Genomic DNA, 14,031 nt, shown 5'->3' with positions numbered 1-14,031 from the left:
TTGGCATAAAATATAGTTACACGTGGAATCTACAACAGCATTTTGTAAGGGGCTAGTGGCGCAATGGACAACGCGTCTGACTACGAATCAGAAGATTCCAGGTTCGACTCCTGCTAGCTCGTACTATTCTTCGACTTGCAAAAGGATCAGTGCTTATGTCAAAAGCTCCTACTTGAAAAGGAGGTTGTGCTAAGACCGATTCTCGAGGTATTTTGCTACTTGCAAATACACTTTCTTTGAAAAACAAGATTATATACCAAGAACCCATTCGTCAGTACCAGAAAACTACTCGTTACTCAGGTCCTTTATTTAAAAAACAGCAAAGGCTAATATTCAGAGTTGTGGCTTGGGTAAAAAATGTACACTCTTTCCACCAAGCAGCCGTGATCGTATAGTGGTTAGTACTCTGCGTTGTGGTCGCAGCAACCCCGGTTCGAATCCGGGTCACGGCAGCAGCTCAGAGTTGTCAATGTCTTCCACTCGACTTTTAATGTGAAATGTCTGAGACTGGACAGCTTTTTTGCTTACACTAGATGTTTTTGGCCGACATAAGTAATGGTACCCGGTTCCTCGGCTGTGGTCTGTTACAGCATTCAGCTGTTGGCATAAAATATAGTTACACGTGGAATCTATAACAGCATTATTGTAAGGGGCTAGTGGCGCAATGGACAACGCGTCTGACTACGAATTAGAAGATTCCAGGTTCGACTCCTGGCTAGCTCGTACTATTCTTCGACTTGCAAAAGGATCAGTGCTTATGTCAAAAGCTCCTACTTGAAAAGGAGGTTGTGCTAAGACCGATTCTCGAGGTATTTTGCTACTTGCAAATACACTTTCTTTGAAAAACAAGATTATATACCAAGAACCCATTCGTCAGTACCAGAAAACTACTCGTTACTCAGGTCCTTTATTTAAAAAACAGCAAAGGCTAATATTCAGAGTTGTGGCTTGGGTAAAAAATGTACACTCTTTCCACCAAGCAGCCGTGATCGTATAGTGGTTAGTACTCTGCGTTGTGGTCGCAGCAACCCCGGTTCGAATCCGGGTCACGGCAGCAGCTCAGAGTTGTCAATGTCTTCAACTCCACTTTTAATGTGAAATGTCTGAGACTGGAAAGCTTTTTTGCTTACACTAGATGTTTTTGGCCGACATAAGTAATGGTACCCGGTTCCTCGGCTGTGGTCTGTTACAGCATTCAGCTGTTGGCATAAAATATAGTTACACGTGGAATCTATAACAGCATTATTGTAAGGGGCTAGTGGCGCAATGGACAACGCGTCTGACTACGAATCAGAAGATTCCAGGTTCGACTCCTGGCTAGCTCGTACTATTCTTCGACTTGCAAAAGGATCAGTGCTTATGTCAAAAGCTCCTACTGGAAAAGGAGGTTGTGCTAAGACCGATTCTCGAGGTGTTTTGCTACTTGCAAATACACTTTCTTTGAAAAACAAGATTATACACCAAAAACCCATTCGGCAGTACCAGAAAACTACTCGTTACTCAGGTCATTCATTTAAAAAACAGCAACGGCTAAAATACCGACTTGTGGCTTGGGTAAAAAATGTACACTCTTTCCACCAAGCAGCCGTGATCGTATAGTGGTTAGTACTCTGCGTTGTGGTCGCAGCAACCCCGGTTCGAATCCGGGTCACGGCAGCAGCTCAGAGTTGTCAATGTCTTCAACTCCACTTTTAATGTGAAATGTCTGAGACTCGACAGCTTTTTTGCTTACACTAGATGTTTTTGGCCGACATAAGTAATGGTACCCGGTTCCTCGGCTGTGGTCTGTTACAGCATTCAGCCGTTGGCATAAAATATAGTTACACGTGGAATCTACAACAGCATTATTGTAAGGGGCTAGTGGCGCAATGGACAACGCGTCTGACTACGAATCAGAAGATTCCAGGTTCGACTCCTTGCTAGCTCGTACTATTCTTCGACTTGCAAAAGGATCAGTGCTTATGTCAAAAGCTCCTACTTGAAAAGGAGGTTGTGCTAAGACCGATTCTCGAGGTATTTTGCTACTTGCAAATACACTTTCTTTGAAAAACAAGATTATATACCAAGAACCCATTCGTCAGTACCAGAAAACTACTCGTTACTCAGGTCCTTTATTTAAAAAACAGCAAAGGCTAATATTCAGAGTTGTGGCTTGGGTAAAAAATGTACACTCTTTCCACCAAGCAGCCGTGATCGTATAGTGGTTAGTACTCTGCGTTGTGGTCGCAGCAACCCCGGTTCGAATCCGGGTCACGGCAGCAGCTCAGAGTTGTCAATGTCTTCAACTCCACTTTTAATGTGAAATGTCTGAGACTCGACAGCTTTTTTGCTTACACTAGATGTTTTTGGCCGACATAAGTAATGGTACCCGGTTCCTCGGCTGTGGTCTGTTACAGCATTCAGCCGTTGGCATAAAATATAGTTACACGTGGAATCTACAACAGCATTATTGTAAGGGGCTAGTGGCGCAATGGACAACGCGTCTGACTACGAATCAGAAGATTCCAGGTTCGACTCCTGGCTAGCTCGTACTATTCTTTGACTTGCAAAAGGATCAGTGCTTATGTCAAAAGCTCCTACTTGAAAAGGAGGTTGTGCTAAGACCGATTCTCGAGGTATTTTGCTACTTGCAAATACACTTTCTTTGAAAAACAAGATTATATACCAAGAACCCATTCGGCAGTACCAGAAAACTACTCGTTACTCAGGTCCTTTATTTAAAAAACAGCAAAGGCTAATATTCAGAGTTGTGGCTTGGGTAAAAAATGTACACTCTTTCCACCAAGCAGCCGTGATCGTATAGTGGTTAGTACTCTGCGTTGTGGTCGCAGCAACCCCGGTTCGAATCCGGGTCACGGCAGCAGCTCAGAGTTGTCAATGTCTTCAACTCCACTTTTAATGTGAAATGTCTGAGACTGGACAGCTTTTTTGCTTACACTAGATGTTTTTGGCCGACATAAGTAATGGTACCCGGTTCCTCGGCTGTGGTCTGTTACAGCATTCAGCTGTTGGCATAAAATATAGTTACACGTGGAATCTATAACAGCATTATTGTAAGGGGCTAGTGGCGCAATGGACAACGCGTCTGACTACGAATCAGAAGATTCCAGGTTCGACTCCTGGCTAGCTCGTACTATTCTTCGACTTGCAAAAGGATCAGTGCTTATGTCAAAAGCTCCTACTGGAAAAGGAGGTTGTGCTAAGACCGATTCTCGAGGTGTTTTGCTACTTGCAAATACACTTTCTTTGAAAAACAAGATTATACACCAAAAACCCATTCGGCAGTACCAGAAAACTACTCGTTACTCAGGTCATTCATTTAAAAAACAGCAACGGCTAAAATCCCGACTTGTGGCTTGGGTAAAAAATGTACACTCTTTCCACCAAGCAGCCGTGATCGTATAGTGCTTAGTACTCTGCGTTGTGGTCGCAGCAACCCCGGTTCGAATCCGGGTCACGGCAGCAGCTCAGAGTTGTCAATGTCTTCAACTCCACTTTTAATGTGAAATGTCTGAGACTGGACAGCTTTTTTGCTTACACTAGATGTTTTTGGCCGACATAAGTAATGGTACCCGGTTCCTCGGCTGTGGTCTGTTACAGCATTCAGCTGTTGGCATAAAATATAGTTACACGTGGAATCTATAACAGCATTATTGTAAGGGGCTAGTGGCGCAATGGACAACGCGTCTGACTACGAATCAGAAGATTCCAGGTTCGACTCCTGGCTAGCTCGTACTATTCTTCGACTTGCAAAAGGATCAGTGCTTATGTCAAAAGCTCCTACTGGAAAAGGAGGTTGTGCTAAGACCGATTCTCGAGGTGTTTTGCTACTTGCAAATACACTTTCTTTGAAAAACAAGATTATACACCAAAAACCCATTCGGCAGTACCAGAAAACTACTCGTTACTCAGGTCATTCATTTAAAAAACAGCAACGGCTAAAATCCCGACTTGTGGCTTGGGTAAAAAATGTACACTCTTTCCACCAAGCAGCCGTGATCGTATAGTGCTTAGTACTCTGCGTTGTGGTCGCAGCAACCCCGGTTCGAATCCGGGTCACGGCAGCAGCTCAGAGTTGTCAATGTCTTCAACTCCACTTTTAATGTGAAATGTCTGAGACTGGACAGCTTTTTTGCTTACACTAGATGTTTTTGGCCGACATAAGTAATGGTACCCGGTTCCTCGGCTGTGGTCTGTTACAGCATTCAGCCGTTGGCATAAAATATAGTTACACGTGGAATCTACAACAGCATTATTGTAAGGGGCTAGTGGCGCAATGGACAACGCGTCTGACTACGAATCAGAAGATTCCAGGTTCGACTCCTGGCTAGCTCGTACTATTCTTCGACTTGCAAAAGGATCAGTGCTTATTTTAAAAGCTCCTACTTGAAAAGGAGGTTGTGCTAAGACCGATTCTCGAGGTATTTTGCTACTTGCAAATACACTTTCTTTGAAAAACAAGATTATATACCAAGAACCCATTCGGCAGTACCAGAAAACTACTCGTTACTCAGGTCCTTTATTTAAAAAGCAGCAAAGGCTAATATTCAGAGTTGTGGCTTGGGTAAAAAATGTACACTCTTTCCACCAAGCAGCCGTGATCGTATAGTGGTTAGTACTCTGCGTTGTGGTCGCAGCAACCCCGGTTCGAATCCGGGTCACGGCAGCAGCTCAGAGTTGTCAATGTCTTCAACTCCACTTTTAATGTGAAATGTCTGAGACTCGACAGCTTTTTTGCTTACACTAGATGTTTTTGGCCGACATAAGTAATGGTACCCGGTTCCTCGGCTGTGGTCTGTTACAGCATTCAGCCGTTGGCATAAAATATAGTTACACGTGGAATCTACAACAGCATTATTGTAAGGGGCTAGTGGCGCAATGGACAACGCGTCTGACTACGAATCAGAAGATTCCAGGTTCGACTCCTGGCTAGCTCGTACTATTCTTCGACTTGCAAAAGGATCAGTGCTTATGTCAAAAGCTCCTACTTGAAAAGGAGGTTGTGCTAAGACCGATTCTCGAGGTATTTTGCTACTTGCAAATACACTTTCTTTGAAAAACAAGATTATATACCAAGAACCCATTCGGCAGTACCAGAAAACTACTCGTTACTCAGGTCCTTTATTTAAAAAACAGCAAAGGCTAATATTCAGAGTTGTGGCTTGGGTAAAAAATGTACACTCTTTCCACCAAGCAGCCGTGATCGTATAGTGGTTAGTACTCTGCGTTGTGGTCGCAGCAACCCCGGTTCGAATCCGGGTCACGGCAGCAGCTCAGAGTTGTCAATGTCTTCAACTCCACTTTTAATGTGAAATGTCTGAGACTGGACAGCTTTTTTGCTTACACTAGATGTTTTTGGCCGACATAAGTAATGGTACCCGGTTCCTCGGCTGTGGTCTGTTACAGCATTCAGCTGTTGGCATAAAATATAGTTACACGTGGAATCTATAACAGCATTATTGTAAGGGGCTAGTGGCGCAATGGACAACGCGTCTGACTACGAATCAGAAGATTCCAGGTTCGACTCCTGGCTAGCTCGTACTATTCTTCGACTTGCAAAAGGATCAGTGCTTATGTCAAAAGCTCCTACTGGAAAAGGAGGTTGTGCTAAGACCGATTCTCGAGGTGTTTTGCTACTTGCAAATACACTTTCTTTGAAAAACAAGATTATACACCAAAAACCCATTCGGCAGTACCAGAAAACTACTCGTTACTCAGGTCATTCATTTAAAAAACAGCAACGGCTAAAATCCCGACTTGTGGCTTGGGTAAAAAATGTACACTCTTTCCACCAAGCAGCCGTGATCGTATAGTGCTTAGTACTCTGCGTTGTGGTCGCAGCAACCCCGGTTCGAATCCGGGTCACGGCAGCAGCTCAGAGTTGTCAATGTCTTCAACTCCACTTTTAATGTGAAATGTCTGAGACTGGACAGCTTTTTTGCTTACACTAGATGTTTTTGGCCGACATAAGTAATGGTACCCGGTTCCTCGGCTGTGGTCTGTTACAGCATTCAGCTGTTGGCATAAAATATAGTTACACGTGGAATCTATAACAGCATTATTGTAAGGGGCTAGTGGCGCAATGGACAACGCGTCTGACTACGAATCAGAAGATTCCAGGTTCGACTCCTGGCTAGCTCGTACTATTCTTCGACTTGCAAAAGGATCAGTGCTTATGTCAAAAGCTCCTACTTGAAAAGGAGGTTGTGCTAAGACCGATTCTCGAGGTATTTTGCTACTTGCAAATACACTTTCTTTGAAAAACAAGATTATATACCAAGAACCCATTCGGCAGTACCAGAAAACTACTCGTTACTCAGGTCCTTTATTTAAAAAGCAGCAAAGGCTAATATTCAGAGTTGTGGCTTGGGTAAAAAATGTATACTCTTTCCACCAAGCAGCCGTGATCGTATAGTGGTTAGTACTCTGCGTTGTGGTCGCAGCAACCCCGGTTCGAATCCGGGTCACGGCAGCAGCTCAGAGTTGTCAATGTCTTCAACTCCACTTTTAATGTGAAATGTCTGAGACTCGACAGCTTTTTTGCTTACACTAGATGTTTTTGGCCGACATAAGTAATGGTACCCGGTTCCTCGGCTGTGGTCTGTTACAGCATTCAGCTGTTGGCATAAAATATAGTTACACGTGGAATCTACAACAGCATTTTTGTAAGGGGCTAGTGGCGCAATGGACAACGCGTCTGACTACGAATCAGAAGATTCCAGGTTCGACTCCTGGCTAGCTCGTACTATTCTTCGACTTGCAAAAGGATCAGTGCTTATTTCAAAAGCTCCTACTGGAAAAGGAGGTTGTGCTAAGACCGATTCTCGAGGTATTTTGCTACTTGCAAATACACTTTCTTTGAAAAACAAGATTATATACCAAGAACCCATTCGTCAGTACCAGAAAACTACTCGTTACTCAGGTCCTTTATTTAAAAAACAGCAAAGGCTAATATTCAGAGTTGTGGCTTGGGTAAAAAATGTACACTCTTTCCACCAAGCAGCCGTGATCGTATAGTGGTTAGTACTCTGCGTTGTGGTCGCAGCAACCCCGGTTCGAATCCGGGTCACGGCAGCAGCTCAGAGTTGTCAATGTCTTCAACTCCACTTTTAATGTGAAATGTCTGAGACTCGACAGCTTTTTTGCTTACACTAGATGTTTTTGGCCGACATAAGTAATGGTACCCGGTTCCTCGGCTGTGGTCTGTTACAGCATTCAGCCGTTGGCATAAAATATAGTTACACGTGGAATCTACAACAGCATTATTGTAAGGGGCTAGTGGCGCAATGGACAACGCGTCTGACTACGAATCAGAAGATTCCAGGTTCGACTCCTGGCTAGCTCGTACTATTCTTTGACTTGCAAAAGGATCAGTGCTTATGTCAAAAGCTCCTACTTGAAAAGGAGGTTGTGCTAAGACCGATTCTCGAGGTATTTTGCTACTTGCAAATACACTTTCTTTGAAAAACAAGATTATATACCAAGAACCCATTCGGCAGTACCAGAAAACTACTCGTTACTCAGGTCCTTTATTTAAAAAACAGCAAAGGCTAATATTCAGAGTTGTGGCTTGGGTAAAAAATGTACACTCTTTCCACCAAGCAGCCGTGATCGTATAGTGGTTAGTACTCTGCGTTGTGGTCGCAGCAACCCCGGTTCGAATCCGGGTCACGGCAGCAGCTCAGAGTTGTCAATGTCTTCAACTCCACTTTTAATGTGAAATGTCTGAGACTGGACAGCTTTTTTGCTTACACTAGATGTTTTTGGCCGACATAAGTAATGGTACCCGGTTCCTCGGCTGTGGTCTGTTACAGCATTCAGCTGTTGGCATAAAATATAGTTACACGTGGAATCTATAACAGCATTATTGTAAGGGGCTAGTGGCGCAATGGACAACGCGTCTGACTACGAATCAGAAGATTCCAGGTTCGACTCCTGGCTAGCTCGTACTATTCTTCGACTTGCAAAAGGATCAGTGCTTATGTCAAAAGCTCCTACTGGAAAAGGAGGTTGTGCTAAGACCGATTCTCGAGGTGTTTTGCTACTTGCAAATACACTTTCTTTGAAAAACAAGATTATACACCAAAAACCCATTCGGCAGTACCAGAAAACTACTCGTTACTCAGGTCATTCATTTAAAAAACAGCAACGGCTAAAATCCCGACTTGTGGCTTGGGTAAAAAATGTACACTCTTTCCACCAAGCAGCCGTGATCGTATAGTGCTTAGTACTCTGCGTTGTGGTCGCAGCAACCCCGGTTCGAATCCGGGTCACGGCAGCAGCTCAGAGTTGTCAATGTCTTCAACTCCACTTTTAATGTGAAATGTCTGAGACTGGACAGCTTTTTTGCTTACACTAGATGTTTTTGGCCGACATAAGTAATGGTACCCGGTTCCTCGGCTGTGGTCTGTTACAGCATTCAGCTGTTGGCATAAAATATAGTTACACGTGGAATCTATAACAGCATTATTGTAAGGGGCTAGTGGCGCAATGGACAACGCGTCTGACTACGAATCAGAAGATTCCAGGATCGACTCCTGGCTAGCTCGTACTATTCTTCGACTTGCAAAAGGATCAGTGCTTATGTCAAAAGCTCCTACTGGAAAAGGAGGTTGTGCTAAGACCGATTCTCGAGGTGTTTTGCTACTTGCAAATACACTTTCTTTGAAAAACAAGATTATACACCAAAAACCCATTCGGCAGTACCAGAAAACTACTCGTTACTCAGGTCATTCATTTAAAAAACAGCAACGGCTAAAATCCCGACTTGTGGCTTGGGTAAAAAATGTACACTCTTTCCACCAAGCAGCCGTGATCGTATAGTGCTTAGTACTCTGCGTTGTGGTCGCAGCAACCCCGGTTCGAATCCGGGTCACGGCAGCAGCTCAGAGTTGTCAATGTCTTCAACTCCACTTTTAATGTGAAATGTCTGAGACTGGACAGCTTTTTTGCTTACACTAGATGTTTTTGGCCGACATAAGTAATGGTACCCGGTTCCTCGGCTGTGGTCTGTTACAGCATTCAGCTGTTGGCATAAAATATAGTTACACGTGGAATCTATAACAGCATTATTGTAAGGGGCTAGTGGCGCAATGGACAACGCGTCTGACTACGAATCAGAAGATTCCAGGTTCGACTCCTGGCTAGCTCGTACTATTCTTCGACTTGCAAAAGGATCAGTGCTTATGTCAAAAGCTCCTACTTGAAAAGGAGGTTGTGCTAAGACCGATTCTCGAGGTATTTTGCTACTTGCAAATACACTTTCTTTGAAAAACAAGATTATATACCAAGAACCCATTCGGCAGTACCAGAAAACTACTCGTTACTCAGGTCCTTTATTTAAAAAGCAGCAAAGGCTAATATTCAGAGTTGTGGCTTGGGTAAAAAATGTATACTCTTTCCACCAAGCAGCCGTGATCGTATAGTGGTTAGTACTCTGCGTTGTGGTCGCAGCAACCCCGGTTCGAATCCGGGTCACGGCAGCAGCTCAGAGTTGTCAATGTCTTCAACTCCACTTTTAATGTGAAATGTCTGAGACTCGACAGCTTTTTTGCTTACACTAGATGTTTTTGGCCGACATAAGTAATGGTACCCGGTTCCTCGGCTGTGGTCTGTTACAGCATTCAGCTGTTGGCATAAAATATAGTTACACGTGGAATCTACAACAGCATTTTTGTAAGGGGCTAGTGGCGCAATGGACAACGCGTCTGACTACGAATCAGAAGATTCCAGGTTCGACTCCTGGCTAGCTCGTACTATTCTTCGACTTGCAAAAGGATCAGTGCTTATTTCAAAAGCTCCTACTGGAAAAGGAGGTTGTGCTAAGACCGATTCTCGAGGTATTTTGCTACTTGCAAATACACTTTCTTTGAAAAACAAGATTATATACCAAGAACCCATTCGTCAGTACCAGAAAACTACTCGTTACTCAGGTCCTTTATTTAAAAAACAGCAAAGGCTAATATTCAGAGTTGTGGCTTGGGTAAAAAATGTACACTCTTTCCACCAAGCAGCCGTGATCGTATAGTGGTTAGTACTCTGCGTTGTGGTCGCAGCAACCCCGGTTCGAATCCGGGTCACGGCAGCAGCTCAGAGTTGTCAATGTCTTCAACTCCACTTTTAATGTGAAATGTCTGAGACTCGACAGCTTTTTTGCTTACACTAGATGTTTTTGGCCGACATAAGTAATGGTACCCGGTTCCTCGGCTGTGGTCTGTTACAGCATTCAGCCGTTGGCATAAAATATAGTTACACGTGGAATCTACAACAGCATTATTGTAAGGGGCTAGTGGCGCAATGGACAACGCGTCTGACTACGAATCAGAAGATTCCAGGTTCGACTCCTTGCTAGCTCGTACTATTCTTCGACTTGCAAAAGGATCAGTGCTTATGTCAAAAGCTCCTACTTGAAAAGGAGGTTGTGCTAAGACCGATTCTCGAGGTATTTTGCTACTTGCAAATACACTTTCTTTGAAAAACAAGATTATATACCAAGAACCCATTCGGCAGTACCAGAAAACTACTCGTTACTCAGGTCCTTTATTTAAAAAACAGCAAAGGCTAATATTCAGAGTTGTGGCTTGGGTAAAAAATGTACACTCTTTCCACCAAGCAGCCGTGATCGTATAGTGGTTAGTACTCTGCGTTGTGGTCGCAGCAACCCCGGTTCGAATCCGGGTCACGGCAGCAGCTCAGAGTTGTCAATGTCTTCAACTCCACTTTTAATGTGAAATGTCTGAGACTGGACAGCTTTTTTGCTTACACTAGATGTTTTTGGCCGACATAAGTAATGGTACCCGGTTCCTCGGCTGTGGTCTGTTACAGCATTCAGCTGTTGGCATAAAATATAGTTACACGTGGAATCTATAACAGCATTATTGTAAGGGGCTAGTGGCGCAATGGACAACGCGTCTGACTACGAATCAGAAGATTCCAGGTTCGACTCCTGGCTAGCTCGTACTATTCTTCGACTTGCAAAAGGATCAGTGCTTATGTCAAAAGCTCCTACTGGAAAAGGAGGTTGTGCTAAGACCGATTCTCGAGGTGTTTTGCTACTTGCAAATACACTTTCTTTGAAAAACAAGATTATACACCAAAAACCCATTCGGCAGTACCAGAAAACTACTCGTTACTCAGGTCATTCATTTAAAAAACAGCAACGGCTAAAATCCCGACTTGTGGCTTGGGTAAAAAATGTACACTCTTTCCACCAAGCAGCCGTGATCGTATAGTGCTTAGTACTCTGCGTTGTGGTCGCAGCAACCCCGGTTCGAATCCGGGTCACGGCAGCAGCTCAGAGTTGTCAATGTCTTCAACTCCACTTTTAATGTGAAATGTCTGAGACTGGACAGCTTTTTTGCTTACACTAGATGTTTTTGGCCGACATAAGTAATGGTACCCGGTTCCTCGGCTGTGGTCTGTTACAGCATTCAGCTGTTGGCATAAAATATAGTTACACGTGGAATCTATAACAGCATTATTGTAAGGGGCTAGTGGCGCAATGGACAACGCGTCTGACTACGAATCAGAAGATTCCAGGTTCGACTCCTGGCTAGCTCGTACTATTCTTCGACTTGCAAAAGGATCAGTGCTTATGTCAAAAGCTCCTACTGGAAAAGGAGGTTGTGCTAAGACCGATTCTCGAGGTGTTTTGCTACTTGCAAATACACTTTCTTTGAAAAACAAGATTATACACCAAAAACCCATTCGGCAGTACCAGAAAACTACTCGTTACTCAGGTCATTCATTTAAAAAACAGCAACGGCTAAAATCCCGACTTGTGGCTTGGGTAAAAAATGTACACTCTTTCCACCAAGCAGCCGTGATCGTATAGTGCTTAGTACTCTGCGTTGTGGTCGCAGCAACCCCGGTTCGAATCCGGGTCACGGCAGCAGCTCAGAGTTGTCAATGTCTTCAACTCCACTTTTAATGTGAAATGTCTGAGACTGGACAGCTTTTTTGCTTACACTAGATGTTTTTGGCCGACATAAGTAATGGTACCCGGTTCCTCGGCTGTGGTCTGTTACAGCATTCAGCTGTTGGCATAAAATATAGTTACACGTGGAATCTATAACAGCATTATTGTAAGGGGCTAGTGGCGCAATGGACAACGCGTCTGACTACGAATCAGAAGATTCCAGGTTCGACTCCTGGCTAGCTCGTACTATTCTTCGACTTGCAAAAGGATCAGTGCTTATGTCAAAAGCTCCTACTTGAAAAGGAGGTTGTGCTAAGACCGATTCTCGAGGTATTTTGCTACTTGCAAATACACTTTCTTTGAAAAACAAGATTATATACCAAGAACCCATTCGGCAGTACCAGAAAACTACTCGTTACTCAGGTCCTTTATTTAAAAAGCAGCAAAGGCTAATATTCAGAGTTGTGGCTTGGGTAAAAAATGTATACTCTTTCCACCAAGCAGCCGTGATCGTATAGTGGTTAGTACTCTGCGTTGTGGTCGCAGCAACCCCGGTTCGAATCCGGGTCACGGCAGCAGCTCAGAGTTGTCAATGTCTTCAACTCCACTTTTAATGTGAAATGTCTGAGACTCGACAGCTTTTTTGCTTACACTAGATGTTTTTGGCCGACATAAGTAATGGTACCCGGTTCCTCGGCTGTGGTCTGTTACAGCATTCAGCTGTTGGCATAAAATATAGTTACACGTGGAATCTACAACAGCATTTTTGTAAGGGGCTAGTGGCGCAATGGACAACGCGTCTGACTACGAATCAGAAGATTCCAGGTTCGACTCCTGGCTAGCTCGTACTATTCTTCGACTTGCAAAAGGATCAGTGCTTATTTCAAAAGCTCCTACTGGAAAAGGAGGTTGTGCTAAGACCGATTCTCGAGGTATTTTGCTACTTGCAAATACACTTTCTTTGAAAAACAAGATTATATACCAAGAACCCATTCGTCAGTACCAGAAAACTACTCGTTACTCAGGTCCTTTATTTAAAAAACAGCAAAGGCTAATATTCAGAGTTGTGGCTTGGGTAAAAAATGTACACTCTTTCCACCAAGCAGCCGTGATCGTATAGTGGTTAGTACTCTGCGTTGTGGTCGCAGCAACCCCGGTTCGAATCCGGGTCACGGCAGCAGCTCAGAGTTGTCAATGTCTTCAACTCCACTTTTAATGTGAAATGTCTGAGACTCGACAGCTTTTTTGCTTACACTAGATGTTTTTGGCCGACATAAGTAATGGTACCCGGTTCCTCGGCTGTGGTCTGTTACAGCATTCAGCCGTTGGCATAAAATATAGTTACACGTGGAATCTACAACAGCATTATTGTAAGGGGCTAGTGGCGCAATGGACAACGCGTCTGACTACGAATCAGAAGATTCCAGGTTCGACTCCTTGCTAGCTCGTACTATTCTTCGACTTGCAAAAGGATCAGTGCTTATGTCAAAAGCTCCTACTTGAAAAGGAGGTTGTGCTAAGACCGATTCTCGAGGTATTTTGCTACTTGCAAATACACTTTCTTTGAAAAACAAGATTATATACCAAGAACCCATTCGGCAGTACCAGAAAACTACTCGTTACTCAGGTCCTTTATTTAAAAAACAGCAAAGGCTAATATTCAGAGTTGTGGCTTGGGTAAAAAATGTACACTCTTTCCACCAAGCAGCCGTGATCGTATAGTGGTTAGTACTCTGCGTTGTGGTCGCAGCAACCCCGGTTCGAATCCGGGTCACGGCAGCAGCTCAGAGTTGTCAATGTCTTCAACTCCACTTTTAATGTGAAATGTCTGAGACTGGACAGCTTTTTTGCTTACACTAGATGTTTTTGGCCGACATAAGTAATGGTACCCGGTTCCTCGGCTGTGGTCTGTTACAGCATTCAGCTGTTGGCATAAAATATAGTTACACGTGGAATCTATAACAGCATTATTGTAAGGGGCTAGTGGCGCAATGGACAACGCGTCTGACTACGAATCAGAAGATTCCAGGTTCGACTCCTGGCTAGCTCGTACTATTCTTCGACTTGCAAAAGGATCAGTGCTTATGTCAAAAGCTCCTACTGGAAAAGGAGGT

General features: G+C 43.8%; 39 non-coding genes across 39 annotated transcripts; all 39 read left to right on the top strand.

The window, feature by feature from the left end:
- The first annotated feature begins 380 nt into the window (after positions 1-380).
- Positions 381-452, top strand: trnah-gug (transfer RNA histidin (anticodon GUG)). The gene has a single exon. It is a non-coding gene; the product is annotated as a tRNA-His (tRNA).
- A 198-nt stretch (positions 453-650) lies between these two features.
- Positions 651-723, top strand: trnar-acg (transfer RNA arginine (anticodon ACG)). The gene has a single exon. It is a non-coding gene; the product is annotated as a tRNA-Arg (tRNA).
- Positions 724-982: 259 nt separating this feature from the next.
- trnah-gug (transfer RNA histidin (anticodon GUG)) lies at positions 983-1,054 on the top strand. The gene has a single exon. It is a non-coding gene; the product is annotated as a tRNA-His (tRNA).
- Positions 1,055-1,252: 198 nt separating this feature from the next.
- trnar-acg (transfer RNA arginine (anticodon ACG)) lies at positions 1,253-1,325 on the top strand. Its single transcript has one exon. It is a non-coding gene; the product is annotated as a tRNA-Arg (tRNA).
- Positions 1,326-1,584: 259 nt separating this feature from the next.
- Positions 1,585-1,656, top strand: trnah-gug (transfer RNA histidin (anticodon GUG)). The gene has a single exon. It is a non-coding gene; the product is annotated as a tRNA-His (tRNA).
- Positions 1,657-1,854: 198 nt separating this feature from the next.
- Positions 1,855-1,927, top strand: trnar-acg (transfer RNA arginine (anticodon ACG)). Its single transcript has one exon. It is a non-coding gene; the product is annotated as a tRNA-Arg (tRNA).
- A 259-nt stretch (positions 1,928-2,186) lies between these two features.
- On the top strand, positions 2,187-2,258 carry trnah-gug (transfer RNA histidin (anticodon GUG)). Its single transcript has one exon. It is a non-coding gene; the product is annotated as a tRNA-His (tRNA).
- Positions 2,259-2,456: 198 nt separating this feature from the next.
- trnar-acg (transfer RNA arginine (anticodon ACG)) lies at positions 2,457-2,529 on the top strand. The gene has a single exon. It is a non-coding gene; the product is annotated as a tRNA-Arg (tRNA).
- Positions 2,530-2,788: 259 nt separating this feature from the next.
- On the top strand, positions 2,789-2,860 carry trnah-gug (transfer RNA histidin (anticodon GUG)). Its single transcript has one exon. It is a non-coding gene; the product is annotated as a tRNA-His (tRNA).
- Positions 2,861-3,058: 198 nt separating this feature from the next.
- Positions 3,059-3,131, top strand: trnar-acg (transfer RNA arginine (anticodon ACG)). The gene has a single exon. It is a non-coding gene; the product is annotated as a tRNA-Arg (tRNA).
- Positions 3,132-3,660: 529 nt separating this feature from the next.
- trnar-acg (transfer RNA arginine (anticodon ACG)) lies at positions 3,661-3,733 on the top strand. The gene has a single exon. It is a non-coding gene; the product is annotated as a tRNA-Arg (tRNA).
- Positions 3,734-4,262: 529 nt separating this feature from the next.
- On the top strand, positions 4,263-4,335 carry trnar-acg (transfer RNA arginine (anticodon ACG)). The gene has a single exon. It is a non-coding gene; the product is annotated as a tRNA-Arg (tRNA).
- Positions 4,336-4,594: 259 nt separating this feature from the next.
- Positions 4,595-4,666, top strand: trnah-gug (transfer RNA histidin (anticodon GUG)). Its single transcript has one exon. It is a non-coding gene; the product is annotated as a tRNA-His (tRNA).
- A 198-nt stretch (positions 4,667-4,864) lies between these two features.
- On the top strand, positions 4,865-4,937 carry trnar-acg (transfer RNA arginine (anticodon ACG)). Its single transcript has one exon. It is a non-coding gene; the product is annotated as a tRNA-Arg (tRNA).
- Positions 4,938-5,196: 259 nt separating this feature from the next.
- Positions 5,197-5,268, top strand: trnah-gug (transfer RNA histidin (anticodon GUG)). The gene has a single exon. It is a non-coding gene; the product is annotated as a tRNA-His (tRNA).
- A 198-nt stretch (positions 5,269-5,466) lies between these two features.
- On the top strand, positions 5,467-5,539 carry trnar-acg (transfer RNA arginine (anticodon ACG)). Its single transcript has one exon. It is a non-coding gene; the product is annotated as a tRNA-Arg (tRNA).
- Positions 5,540-6,068: 529 nt separating this feature from the next.
- Positions 6,069-6,141, top strand: trnar-acg (transfer RNA arginine (anticodon ACG)). The gene has a single exon. It is a non-coding gene; the product is annotated as a tRNA-Arg (tRNA).
- Positions 6,142-6,400: 259 nt separating this feature from the next.
- trnah-gug (transfer RNA histidin (anticodon GUG)) lies at positions 6,401-6,472 on the top strand. The gene has a single exon. It is a non-coding gene; the product is annotated as a tRNA-His (tRNA).
- Positions 6,473-6,670: 198 nt separating this feature from the next.
- Positions 6,671-6,743, top strand: trnar-acg (transfer RNA arginine (anticodon ACG)). Its single transcript has one exon. It is a non-coding gene; the product is annotated as a tRNA-Arg (tRNA).
- Positions 6,744-7,002: 259 nt separating this feature from the next.
- Positions 7,003-7,074, top strand: trnah-gug (transfer RNA histidin (anticodon GUG)). Its single transcript has one exon. It is a non-coding gene; the product is annotated as a tRNA-His (tRNA).
- Positions 7,075-7,272: 198 nt separating this feature from the next.
- Positions 7,273-7,345, top strand: trnar-acg (transfer RNA arginine (anticodon ACG)). The gene has a single exon. It is a non-coding gene; the product is annotated as a tRNA-Arg (tRNA).
- Positions 7,346-7,604: 259 nt separating this feature from the next.
- trnah-gug (transfer RNA histidin (anticodon GUG)) lies at positions 7,605-7,676 on the top strand. The gene has a single exon. It is a non-coding gene; the product is annotated as a tRNA-His (tRNA).
- Positions 7,677-7,874: 198 nt separating this feature from the next.
- Positions 7,875-7,947, top strand: trnar-acg (transfer RNA arginine (anticodon ACG)). Its single transcript has one exon. It is a non-coding gene; the product is annotated as a tRNA-Arg (tRNA).
- Positions 7,948-8,476: 529 nt separating this feature from the next.
- Positions 8,477-8,549, top strand: trnar-acg (transfer RNA arginine (anticodon ACG)). The gene has a single exon. It is a non-coding gene; the product is annotated as a tRNA-Arg (tRNA).
- A 529-nt stretch (positions 8,550-9,078) lies between these two features.
- On the top strand, positions 9,079-9,151 carry trnar-acg (transfer RNA arginine (anticodon ACG)). The gene has a single exon. It is a non-coding gene; the product is annotated as a tRNA-Arg (tRNA).
- A 259-nt stretch (positions 9,152-9,410) lies between these two features.
- trnah-gug (transfer RNA histidin (anticodon GUG)) lies at positions 9,411-9,482 on the top strand. The gene has a single exon. It is a non-coding gene; the product is annotated as a tRNA-His (tRNA).
- A 198-nt stretch (positions 9,483-9,680) lies between these two features.
- On the top strand, positions 9,681-9,753 carry trnar-acg (transfer RNA arginine (anticodon ACG)). The gene has a single exon. It is a non-coding gene; the product is annotated as a tRNA-Arg (tRNA).
- Positions 9,754-10,012: 259 nt separating this feature from the next.
- On the top strand, positions 10,013-10,084 carry trnah-gug (transfer RNA histidin (anticodon GUG)). The gene has a single exon. It is a non-coding gene; the product is annotated as a tRNA-His (tRNA).
- Positions 10,085-10,282: 198 nt separating this feature from the next.
- Positions 10,283-10,355, top strand: trnar-acg (transfer RNA arginine (anticodon ACG)). The gene has a single exon. It is a non-coding gene; the product is annotated as a tRNA-Arg (tRNA).
- Positions 10,356-10,614: 259 nt separating this feature from the next.
- Positions 10,615-10,686, top strand: trnah-gug (transfer RNA histidin (anticodon GUG)). Its single transcript has one exon. It is a non-coding gene; the product is annotated as a tRNA-His (tRNA).
- A 198-nt stretch (positions 10,687-10,884) lies between these two features.
- On the top strand, positions 10,885-10,957 carry trnar-acg (transfer RNA arginine (anticodon ACG)). The gene has a single exon. It is a non-coding gene; the product is annotated as a tRNA-Arg (tRNA).
- A 529-nt stretch (positions 10,958-11,486) lies between these two features.
- Positions 11,487-11,559, top strand: trnar-acg (transfer RNA arginine (anticodon ACG)). Its single transcript has one exon. It is a non-coding gene; the product is annotated as a tRNA-Arg (tRNA).
- Positions 11,560-12,088: 529 nt separating this feature from the next.
- trnar-acg (transfer RNA arginine (anticodon ACG)) lies at positions 12,089-12,161 on the top strand. The gene has a single exon. It is a non-coding gene; the product is annotated as a tRNA-Arg (tRNA).
- Positions 12,162-12,420: 259 nt separating this feature from the next.
- Positions 12,421-12,492, top strand: trnah-gug (transfer RNA histidin (anticodon GUG)). The gene has a single exon. It is a non-coding gene; the product is annotated as a tRNA-His (tRNA).
- Positions 12,493-12,690: 198 nt separating this feature from the next.
- trnar-acg (transfer RNA arginine (anticodon ACG)) lies at positions 12,691-12,763 on the top strand. Its single transcript has one exon. It is a non-coding gene; the product is annotated as a tRNA-Arg (tRNA).
- A 259-nt stretch (positions 12,764-13,022) lies between these two features.
- On the top strand, positions 13,023-13,094 carry trnah-gug (transfer RNA histidin (anticodon GUG)). Its single transcript has one exon. It is a non-coding gene; the product is annotated as a tRNA-His (tRNA).
- Positions 13,095-13,292: 198 nt separating this feature from the next.
- On the top strand, positions 13,293-13,365 carry trnar-acg (transfer RNA arginine (anticodon ACG)). Its single transcript has one exon. It is a non-coding gene; the product is annotated as a tRNA-Arg (tRNA).
- Positions 13,366-13,624: 259 nt separating this feature from the next.
- trnah-gug (transfer RNA histidin (anticodon GUG)) lies at positions 13,625-13,696 on the top strand. The gene has a single exon. It is a non-coding gene; the product is annotated as a tRNA-His (tRNA).
- Positions 13,697-13,894: 198 nt separating this feature from the next.
- trnar-acg (transfer RNA arginine (anticodon ACG)) lies at positions 13,895-13,967 on the top strand. Its single transcript has one exon. It is a non-coding gene; the product is annotated as a tRNA-Arg (tRNA).
- Positions 13,968-14,031: the final 64 nt, after the last annotated feature.

The sequence above is a fragment of the Pungitius pungitius genome, chromosome 16, assembly GCF_949316345.1.
Source record: "Pungitius pungitius chromosome 16, fPunPun2.1, whole genome shotgun sequence".
NCBI classification, from domain to species: Eukaryota; Metazoa; Chordata; class Actinopteri; order Perciformes; family Gasterosteidae; genus Pungitius; species Pungitius pungitius.
This window is presented reverse-complemented; position numbering and strand designations above follow the sequence as displayed.